The sequence below is a fragment of the Zerene cesonia genome, chromosome 3, assembly GCF_012273895.1.
Source record: "Zerene cesonia ecotype Mississippi chromosome 3, Zerene_cesonia_1.1, whole genome shotgun sequence".
Classification (NCBI taxonomy): domain Eukaryota; kingdom Metazoa; phylum Arthropoda; class Insecta; order Lepidoptera; family Pieridae; genus Zerene; species Zerene cesonia.
Window position 1 is genome coordinate 3,573,939 of NC_052104.1, and position 11,304 is coordinate 3,585,242.

The window sequence follows — 11,304 nt, forward strand, 5'->3', positions numbered from 1 at the left end:
CTGCACGCTCGCCCGGTCTCGAACCCCGACCTATCGATTTTAAAGTCCGAGGTTCTCACCACTGAGCCACCACTGCTCTAAATATCAATAAATTATACATATTTTAATTTACAAGCAGCTTGCCCCGGTTTGATTCTGTATTAAAATTCCAGCCTTTGTCACTCCTGAATATAGCAATGCGCTTTCTGCTACAGAAACAATTGTCATGATAAGATCTATATTTCAGTAGATTTATTCCCTATAAATATAAAGTAAAAAGTTATCTTTTTATAATATTAATATGGATAGGTATCAAGCGTGCATTACTAAGCCCGTTTTAAATATAACGTTTTACATATATTGTTCCAGTGAATACGGTATATATATTTTTTAAACATCAGCCTTATATTTTGCCCTCTTTTCTTTAGCTTGCTTCATTGATCTAGCAGTAAGGACAGGAATGTTCAACCGACCGTTCTTTGTTTCTTTGTCCGTGCAGATAAAAAGCATCGCTTTGCTCAGACTGAAGGTTAATCACTTTTCCTTGAAAAAATTATCGGAAAAACTTATGAGAAATATTTCAGTCCTTTCTGTGATCGACGCTAGTATATCTTTAATAAGTAACTTATTATTATTACTAACTTTGATTTCATGACATTTCAATATTAACGATTTCTACACGGGTCAAGAAAACTATGAATTAAATATATTACATCTGTATTCATAAAGTGCATCTGGATGAACCTTAATGCTTAAAATATCTGAAATATATTATTCATCTCAATGTACCATTTAAACTAAGCAAGGGTTTATAAAATTTATCAAAAGTATTCAAGTTGAATTAATCAACAATTAAATATAATTAATGATTTACAACCACAATTACCAATAAAATAGACGTGAATCCCCTTCAATTATTAACTCAATTTGTTTATATTTTAACAATTCGAAATATGAAAACGAGGTTCATCAAAATTAAAAAAATAATTACTTGGGAATAAACGAGAAATCCCCATGGAAATTGTTAAACGCGGATTTTTTTTTGCAAAAGCGAGGAGTGTTCATTCATTACATTGAAAAAGGAAACGTTTCAATGTAAAAATCTTTATTGTACATAGAAACAAAACGTCCATCAAATCAAGAGCAATTCAAAAGCTTGTCCGAGCGCATACCGCATACAAAAAACCGCTTAAATCGTTTCGGTTGCTATTGCTTATTCATATCAACTGTTAAAATTTGTAAAAAATACATTCATTGTGAATATCAAACAATATACTCGTCCAAGTAGTTCTGAAATCAGTGTTTATTAAAAATTCATAAAATCCTCGTGCTTTTCCAAATACATTTTTAATATTTCACTAAAAACATGTCCTAATTATGAGAAACTTCAATAACACTTCAAACGGCTGTATTGTAAAAATACTAGAGTATTTACAGCTCTATACTCAATTGAATAATGTTGCTATATTTATATTATCGGTCTATAGATATCCATAGAGAGTAATTTTTATCTCTCCGATAAATCTTGTACAACTGAGTGATTTGAATGTCACATTAAGGAACATTTGTTATATGACTATTATAAACGTATTACCTCGGTCATTTATTATCCTCAACTAAAAGTGAGATTTTATCAAGATTCAAACCGAACAAGGCGACAAAAATCCAGTATATAGATCTAATAAGTAACTCTGTTAAAAACAGCGTAATACTTCGAAGAATAAAATAAATTGTCAATTACAGAATATGTCTTGTGATTGTATACGACATATGTCTGGTGATTGGGTACATTCAATTAATTTCAATCCTTTACAAATAATAACCATTAAAACCAGCAATTATTGAACGATTTTCTAAAATTGCTTACTAAAATGTAACTAGCTTACTAAAATCTTATCAGTATCGATAACTGAAACTACATTCGTTTAGAATATATTAACACAAATACGCAAAAGTTTTGATTTCGGATGGATACGAGTAAACGAAAATTAGCATGTAAAATTTTCCCAATAAAAGTTTAGTTTCAGTTTGACGTCAATTTGAATTAATTGTATCGGCAATTTCGAAAACTTTTTTAAATAGCAATTTATCTTTTAACAAGTTATGCCCCTCCCAACCGGCTGACCATGCATAAAAACAAAAATAATGTCCAACATATGCATGTACCAAATTACTTTATTCCTGCGTTATATAGGCATATAACGCAGGAATAAAGTAAGTTAGTAAACGTTTAAAACGGATAATTTCATAAGCTTATTTTTTACAAATAGAAAGTCTCTTGATCAAGTTATAAATCACGTCTAGAATTTAGCAGTATGCAAAAAATTGAGTGTAGAATTGTGTCGATATCAACCTCCGTCATCATTCCATACAATGGTCCTACATTGTTTTAAATATTCGGAAATTCATTATTCAATAAAGAGCTCAGGAGACACTGCGGTTGTCGTCAGATTCACAAGCCTCAATAATTAACTCAAGCTCGAGCTACGACGTCCTGTTAAGACAATAGCGCTCTCAGAGTAATTACACAGCTTATGCATTCATGTGGCATACTGTGCCTTTGAAATATTATAGAACCTTTGAATGAATGTCCATTTGGTTCAAAATAAAGTTGATTTCAATACGTAGCAATGAGCATGTATGTGATTGTGTATTAACATATACGTCATTATAGCTTTTAATAAATACGAGTAATGAATAGGACGAACTATAAAAAATAAATCAAAGTCTATTTCATTTTATATGAGATAAAGGTAAAATATAATAAAGGCGTTACTGTGTAGCGTGTATTAAACAACGTGTTTTAAATCATTCATTCCGTTAAATGAATTATTTAATACACGATACAAAAATATATAATGTAACCAGCGAATGTATTATTAAAATTGTTTTTATATTATGAATAGTTATGGAATTATGTTAACAACGCCTAGGAAATAAGTCTCCTTACTTTGAAAAACTCTATTAATATATCAAAGGTAACGTTAGAAGTTATAAGCACAATGTTATCGCATGAATATGCAATAAAATAATATTTTACAATGACATTTAAACGTATTTAAATAAAAAATTTTAACTGTGTTGATTCCTATTCCGTTATTTGTATTAAAAACTGTATATTATATCTATAATCCTTATTTTCTAACATAATTTAATTGTTAGAATACATAATGGTAAAAAAATATGTCTAGATGAAGAAGAAAATCAAATAAATACACTAAAATGTCAAAGTAATACTGAGTTTGGCGTAAAGGTTAAATCCGAAAGAAAAGCAGAGAGTAAAATTCAAGATGAAATAAAAAGCAATGGGCGACACTGTTTTATTCGCTTACCGAGGACGGTTTATTTTATTCAAAACGTCTGAATGTTTGGACTGCCGTGTTTTCTACATAAAGTGAATTAGTAACAAATAAAGATTAAAAGAAGACAATTTATAAATTATAATTAATAACATTGAAATAAAAATGGAAGACATAATTAATAACAGAGCCACAAAAAATTAATGAATGCAGGTCAGTTTCATGAAATATAAATCATAAATGTGTAATTACGCCGTAAAAAAATCACAAACCTCTTACCTGCAAGAAATTGGCATCCACGTTTTAAATGAAAATAGTGTCCTTGCACAACAACAAAGTTTTTAATTAAACATGAAGGAATAAGTCCATTGTAACCGTGCTACGTATTCAAGCGCAGAGCGTTACGACGTTACCGCTACGCTGGCTACGCGACGACTGAAGCTACGCGACTGAATTTGCAAGCATTGAAATAAATTTGTTCGGCCATGTTCGTTTTCACGAAAACCACCGATCAAGGGTTGTTTATATGTAGCAACACTTTTAAAAACGGTATAAAAAGTCAGGCCAGTCTCATTACATTAACCGCACCTACGTAGCGTCTAATAGAGGTAATAAAATGATGGATTTACGTTCATAATACGGACATGTATAGCTTTTATTACAAAGTTCAACATATTGCAGTTATAAACATACAGGTCAAAAAAAGGAGAAAAGTACTTGGATTGCTATCTGTGTTTGAATAAAACTCTAGAAACAATATGTCAAATTTATTTTGTCATGTTATTAAGAAGGTTTCATTATTCATAAACGATTAATTATTCTGAATTATACATTATAATTATTCATATTATTTTATTATGTGTTGAATTATATTAATTTATTTTTTATAGATAATCTAAATTATTGTCTGAAATACTCAAACTTGCAAAATTAGGAATGTCGATTGGTCGTTCTTGAAAAGATTATATCTACACTAATGTTATAAAAGGAAGATATTTTTGTTTGTTTGTTTGTTTGTTTGTAATGGATAAAGTACTAGACCGATTTTAAAAATTCTTTCACCATTAGAAGGCTGCAATTTCGCGAGAAGAGAAGGTTATCTTAGTCGTAGTCCCACTATTATAATTATTTGGCAACAATAAATTTTTCCTTATTGCGTGGTTCAGTAGACCGAAGGTTCGAGACCAGGTGTGCGTTCAGGAAATAAATTTATTTTTCATGTGGTTAACTCCATCTGCTCAAAACGGTAAAAGAAAACGCCGTGAGGAAACCGGGATTTTTTTATACCATTACCAGCAAAAGAGCATAAGCAATCACAATGATAGGGATGTCCAAGAATCAAAAGTTCGGTTACATGTGATATTTTCCAACCCGCAATTGACCAGTGTGATGGATTATCCCGGTGGTGGGAATATATAAGAGCTGGTAATGATATTCCTTAGCCTCACCGTGCGTGCCGTCTATAAGTATCATCGTAGAAAAAAGTGCTTCATACGAACTTAAGGTTTCTTAAGTAAATTGAACGATAATTGGTTCCATTTACTTTAATATCATTTCACTATCAATGCCATTATATTATTTCTCTATTGTACCCAAGGTTGACTGGACGAAATCGCTCTTAAGCGATAAAACCGCCTATTGTACTTATTTATATGCCTTTTACCTATTTGTTTCTCCCTTTTAATAAGTGCAATAACGAATAAATAAATAAATGAGATACTGTTGACCAGTTTAAAACGCCATTCATTCATATATATAACTAGCTGCGCCCCGCGGTTTCACCCGCGTAAGTCTGTATCCCGTGAAAATATCGGGATAAAAAGTTGCCTATATGTTATTCCAGTTGTCTAGCTGTCTACGTACCACATTTCATTGCAATCGGTTCAGTAGTTTTTGCGTGAAAGAGCAACAAACACACACACATCCTTACAAACTTTCGCATTTATAATATTAGTAGGATAGGATATAACGCGCTTGAAATACTACCAAACTTTCGTGAGTAATGTGTATGTGTATCTTACACTAATTCGCAATGAGTATTTTTTCTGGGTGTTGGCAGTACTGGCTGATAGCGCTCAGCAGTCTTATGGTGCATTTGAAATGTGACTTAAAATTTTCCTTACAGCATATTGAACTTGGGATATAATCAAATTTCTGGAGAATCTTATATCTCCTCATCTTATAATGTTATATAATAACAATTTTATTTGGTAACTTTCACTAAAATTGAAACGTAAAACGATTTAACTCATATAAACTTGCCAATCCCCAGTTTCATAACCGTGTGATATTAATATACAATTGAAATCAAATTAATATTTATAATTTTTATTCCATCGTTTAGTCAGCCAAAATGAAATACCCATTCTAATGCGCAGAAATATGAAGCATTTTAATTATCCGTTTCATATTTCATGAACGTTTCCCGAATGTATCTCATTTAAATAATGATCGTTTTAACATTACTTACCGTAATGAAAACAATACGAACGGAATATACAAATGGAAACATAACATAATAGAATGAGCAATAAAAATTCGAATGCAAAACGTTGTTATATTCTCCTGTCCCTGCAGATTTCAAGGGATGTTTTTTTTATTTAGAAGTCGATACTTTTATGACGCGGACGCTTTCAGATGCGATCGTTACATAAATGTATAAAGAGGGAAATGTTTCCCTCTTTTTTTTAGGATGATGTTTATTATAATTCTATTCTTTGACAGAGTTCAGTAGGAACTGATATTATTTGTTATAAGTTACATTTCTGAAAATTATAATAAAAAACGAAATGACATTTTAATTAATCATACGTATTTTCTAACCTGCATGAGCATTGCTTGAATCTGCATGAAGAAAAAATAACTATATCCATTTTGATTTAAATTTACTTCAAATTGAATCTTTTTCTAATACACATTACTTTTATGTAGGATGTCATTTGAAAATCCTCAATGTAAAAACGTTTAATTGAATATCTTATCAATATATAACGGTTCAAGGAAATTGGAATTACGTTACCCGTCACCTCCAATATTTACGAACGCCTGTGGTGGACCAATTGTTGGCTGTAACTGGGATTTCGATAATCTGTTTTTGCACCCGCGAAGCCTTCCTAACAGATCGCGGCTGCTATAAATCATTTTTGAACGTTTTGCGGTTTTATGTGGATTTTTCCGAAACTGTACATTATCTTGTTTCTATAAAGAACAGCTGTATGTTTTCTCGTATTTGGTACAAAATCAAAGTTTGTTTCGACTCCCTTCAAATCCTCAACATCGCACAAAATATATTAATATTTATTTGCTACTAATTCATCGATCTTCTGTGGGAGGGAATAGAAGATTCCCCAATCTGAACTTGTCCAATACATACCGATACTAAAAAATCTTATACCGTCCTTTTTATACAATGTATATATGCATATATAAATATAATCAAAAGGTAACCTTAGTGAAGAGATATTAATATAAACTCATTTAAAAATACCCGTCTCAAAGATATAAAATTAATACCGTTTAAGACTAACACTATTTCCAACTGAAATTAATTCTATAAGAAAACTGTGAACCTCTAACCGCATAAATTATTTATCAAATTCCCAGCATCCATTTTGAATAACTAGCGTCTAAATCGTCAAATATCTAAAAGGTTCTTCGAGTCGAACATTTCCTATGAAGTTTATAATAAATGACGACAGGTCCAAATAGTCTCAGTATTGCGTAGGCTATGTTGCAATATTTATGAAAGCTTCGGGTGTGACGGTTTGATAACGCGGCGATAAATAATATCAGCAAATATTATTCAGATATACCATTATTTGGGGGAATTCTGAAACAATGTTTTCAGATGCAACTTTACGCATATTAGCTTTTATGTAAAATATGCGATAAAATTGTGTTCATATAGTTTAATACATGATTTAGCGCAGGGTTGAGTATAAAAGAATACCTGCGCCGAAGGAGGCCACCGTGAGGTTTTAGCCAGTAAGAGTCTTGCATAACCTATGGTACTAGCCCCGAAGTAGCAATATCCATGAAGGATTTCCTCACGTAAAAAAAGGGTTGAGTATAAAGTAAAAAAAAAAACTTAATAAGTATTTAACTATACACTATTTAACTTATACAGTCCTTATGAAAATAATTTCTTACAATATTCTTGATGATATTATCATGAAAGTCATTTCAATAGTTTTAAATCATTATAGAAAATGGTAAACACAGTTTTATGGAAAGTAAAAAGTACCAAACATTTTTTAAATGATTTATTAAATTATTTCACTTTGATGTATATTTACGGCCTATAGTATTAAATAAACTTCCCCACCTTAAACGGTGTATAAATTAAAACGTACCATTTATAAGTTACCAACCATCAGTTACTGAAAGGAACATCAAAGGCTTTTAGGCTATAGACAGTCGATTTACATTACCGCCACCGACATTTATCAATAAATAACCTACTATGCTTATTACAAGTAACACGCGATACAGTGATTCGGTTAAAAGCTTTCATACATAAGTAGTGCTTTATAACGGGCATAACACGGGTTTTTATGGCGAAATTTTTATTCATCCGGCGTAGTTTGTCGGCTAGTGCTCTGGATACCTCAAAGAAATATTTTGGGCCACGGTAAGCGGTGGATAGATAAAATATTCAGGGCGATATGCTGAGCGCGCTTTCGTAGATAACTTATGCAAAAACACACAAGACGCCGTGTTTTAAAAGGTGCAATCTTGTTGTGTTGTATTCGAGGGCAAATAAAAAGCCAACAGGCCTCAGGTGCTGGTCCCGAGAATATAGAATGGGTTATAAATGTTATTCTGAATGTCTTTGAATATTCACATTGGACTTTTATCATCATTTATACAATATACAGTATATCATATACGATATATCATAGACGAAGATATCAAGTAATTTATAGTATCGATACAAAAGATTTACCGAGTGCATGTTACGATAAATTGTCAAATGAAACGTACTAAAAATAATATTACACATATATAGATTATTCATTAGTTCAAAATCTATTCAAATCATAAAATATAGAATGCGGGTCAAGTATAAAAATTCATGTTATTTCATGTCATATTAAAGTCAGGCGAGTCAATGTAATATTCCTAAAAGGCCTTTTCTTTGAAGTGTTGACGAGAACCGTTAGTGGCGTTTGTCCTCAAACAACAACATACTCGGACTTTCAGTGTAAATGTTTAGTAAACAAATACCTCTATTTTTGCTTTATTTATCATTCCCAGACTGAATTATGATGACAATTCAAAAGCGCTTCTAAAATACGTATAATTTAATAAATAATGTTTTGATTTCGAAATAAGATAATATGTTACTGAGATAGCTACAAAAAGATCACTTACAGTCCGTTGGTTAACTGATATAAATTTAATTGTATTCGTTTTTAAACTTCAATATTAATGGACATTTTTCTTATTAGAGGATATAAAAATATAATAAATATAATACCAATAAATGTATTTCATTTGAATCGTCGGCGTACAGTAAGAAGACGTTAAAGGAAAAGGGCTTTCTTTTTTAAAACGATGTACCTACGTGATGTTTAGGAGGCAAAAATTCATTGGTAACGTTAATCGAAATGTTGAAACAATAATAATAACCAATTCAGTATACAATAATGTATCGATGTTATTATGATGAATACACGATCGTTAAAGCCCAGCAATGGATATCGCATTTCAATGCAACGGGAATTGTTCATAAATCTTCTAGCAGTGGTCTTTTGTTTTGATCCCGACATTCAATGGCCTCACAAGTCAGGCTAGCCCAAATCCAACTTTGCTTTACAGTGTATGAATGGAGCTCACGTCCTATTTAGAACAGAAAAACCAGCGATGTTTCTTGTATGTCTTTCTCGAAAAAGATTGAAAAAATCTAATGGATTTTCAGCTCTACGGTCCGTGGAAATAAAAAATAAAATGGTGACTGATGGGCAACGGGACCGCTCGCCAATCTGTTAGACTTTTTTCTTTAATCTTTGGCAGTGATTCAGTCTGCTACTAAAATATTTTGTAAGACAACCTTTTATTTAGCATGCGCTTTAATTACCACTGTACCCAAAATGTGATTTAAATTATGTAAGTCTGCTTGTTCATGTTCTACGCTTTCATAACTATGAATTAGTGCAATTTAGTCAAACCCTATTAAAAACGTATTTTGACAAAATGTGTATTTAATTTGCGAGTAAAACCAAAGGAAACCACCTAGGCAGCATTGAATAAACTTTGTCAAAGAGATAAATTTAACAAGATGACATTAATCACACTAATATTATAAATGTGAAAGTTTGTTTGTTTGGATGTTTGTCCGTCAATCAGGCTGAAGCTACAAAACGGATTTTGATAATTTGGTGTACAGACAAGGTATGAGTTGATTTGGGTGATAGGATACTTTTTATCCCGATTAAATGCTCCCCTGGGATAAAACAAGAATCTTAATATGCGGGTGGAGCCGGGACGAGCGTCAAGTACATAATAAATATAAGTAAGTAAGTATGCGAAAATGAGACATTTTAATATTGTATAACAAACATACAAAACGGGTCTGCTAACAAAACGGAAAAATTAAAAAATATTACCGAAATAAACAAGACTAAATAGAGTTGAATGGATACATTTATTTAAGGCAATGTTAACATGAAATTTATTTTCCACATTTAGCAAACATATCATTAATATTTATGAGGTTATTCCTGAGTTTGGAGCCTATCTGTTCAACCACATAATGCGTAGGAGGATTTTGTATACGTCAAACATTGTACCAAAAGACTTCAGTACTACAAATAATTCTATAATTAATTATTTTAATTATTTTATTGCTTTTGATCGGTTTACATTGTTTTTCTCGTGTATTCAAAGAAAGTTGAAGGTTCATTTACATTAAAGAACTAATCTTATAAATGCGAAAATGTGTTTGTTTGTCTTCAAAAAATTTATCATTGAATATATATCTGTCTGGAGATATTTGCAAGGGAAGAGAGTGGCATAGGCTACTTTTTACCCCTGTGAAACAGCTCTTTCCGATAGGAATTTCCTTGAATACGCGGGCAAATACGAGCGACATTAGTAATGAATAAATATTCAACATAGCGTGTCATAATGTGAACTTTAATACGTAAGAAGCATACTGGTCGCTCTGCCCTGCTCGAGAAACCGCGCGAGACAGATGGAGTTAGTGTAAAATTATTATAATAATTTCTCACCGAAAACTTCCGAGTGAGTTTTCGCAATGAATATTCAAAGCGAAAGTTCAGTATGCCAACTTTTTATGAGCCCTGTCAGATTGTCGGCACTGTTGTTAATTTACATTTAAACTTTGGGAAGGTGCATTACTAAATAAGTGAAACAGGTCTGGAACATTTTTGTTCGGTTTTTAGTCACAATGTTTTGAATATTATATGGACAATTGCTTATGGATGTTGTTTTGCGATCTAATAATTTTTAAAAAAAGCAAGGTTATGGAACAAAATTGTCCCAAAATCTGTAAAGAATGTGGTAATAATGAAATAGAGGTGATTGAGACGTATGATTTTATTGACATTGGATAATACTATTCTCAGAGAATCGAAGGTAGGACTTGTTATTTGTCATAGAGACATTATTGTAATTACATAAAGTTTTTATTACTCGTAATTCTGATTAGCACGTTCTAATATTGAATATAATCCTACTTCCTACTAATATTATAAATGCGAAAGTTTGTAAAGATGGGTGTGTGTGTTCGTTGCTCTTTCACACAAAAACTGCTGAGCCGATTGCAATGAAATTTGGTATGTAGACAGCTGGACAACTGAAATAACCTATAGGCAACTTTTAATCCCGATATTCCTATGGGATACGGACTTACGTAGGTGAAACCGCGGGACACAAATTTCATTGCAATCGGTTCAGTAGTGTTTGCGTGAAAGAGCAACAAACGCACACACCATCCTTACAAACTTTCGCATTTATAACATTAGTAGAATAGGATAGTAGATAGTCCGAGTATTTCAGGCAT

At 31.7% G+C, this 11,304-nt stretch overlaps 1 protein-coding gene across 1 annotated transcript in view; it reads right to left on the reverse strand.

Annotated features, from left to right (window-relative positions):
• LOC119837402 (protein toll-like) overlaps positions 1 to 3,703 on the reverse strand; it is a 13,943-nt gene extending 10,240 nt beyond the window's left edge. The window contains exon 1 of the mRNA XM_038362976.1: positions 3,558 to 3,703. The gene's annotated coding sequence lies outside the window, so the exon portion shown is untranslated. The remainder of the gene's footprint in view (positions 1 to 3,557) is intronic.
• Between the last annotated feature and the right edge of the window lie 7,601 nt (positions 3,704 to 11,304).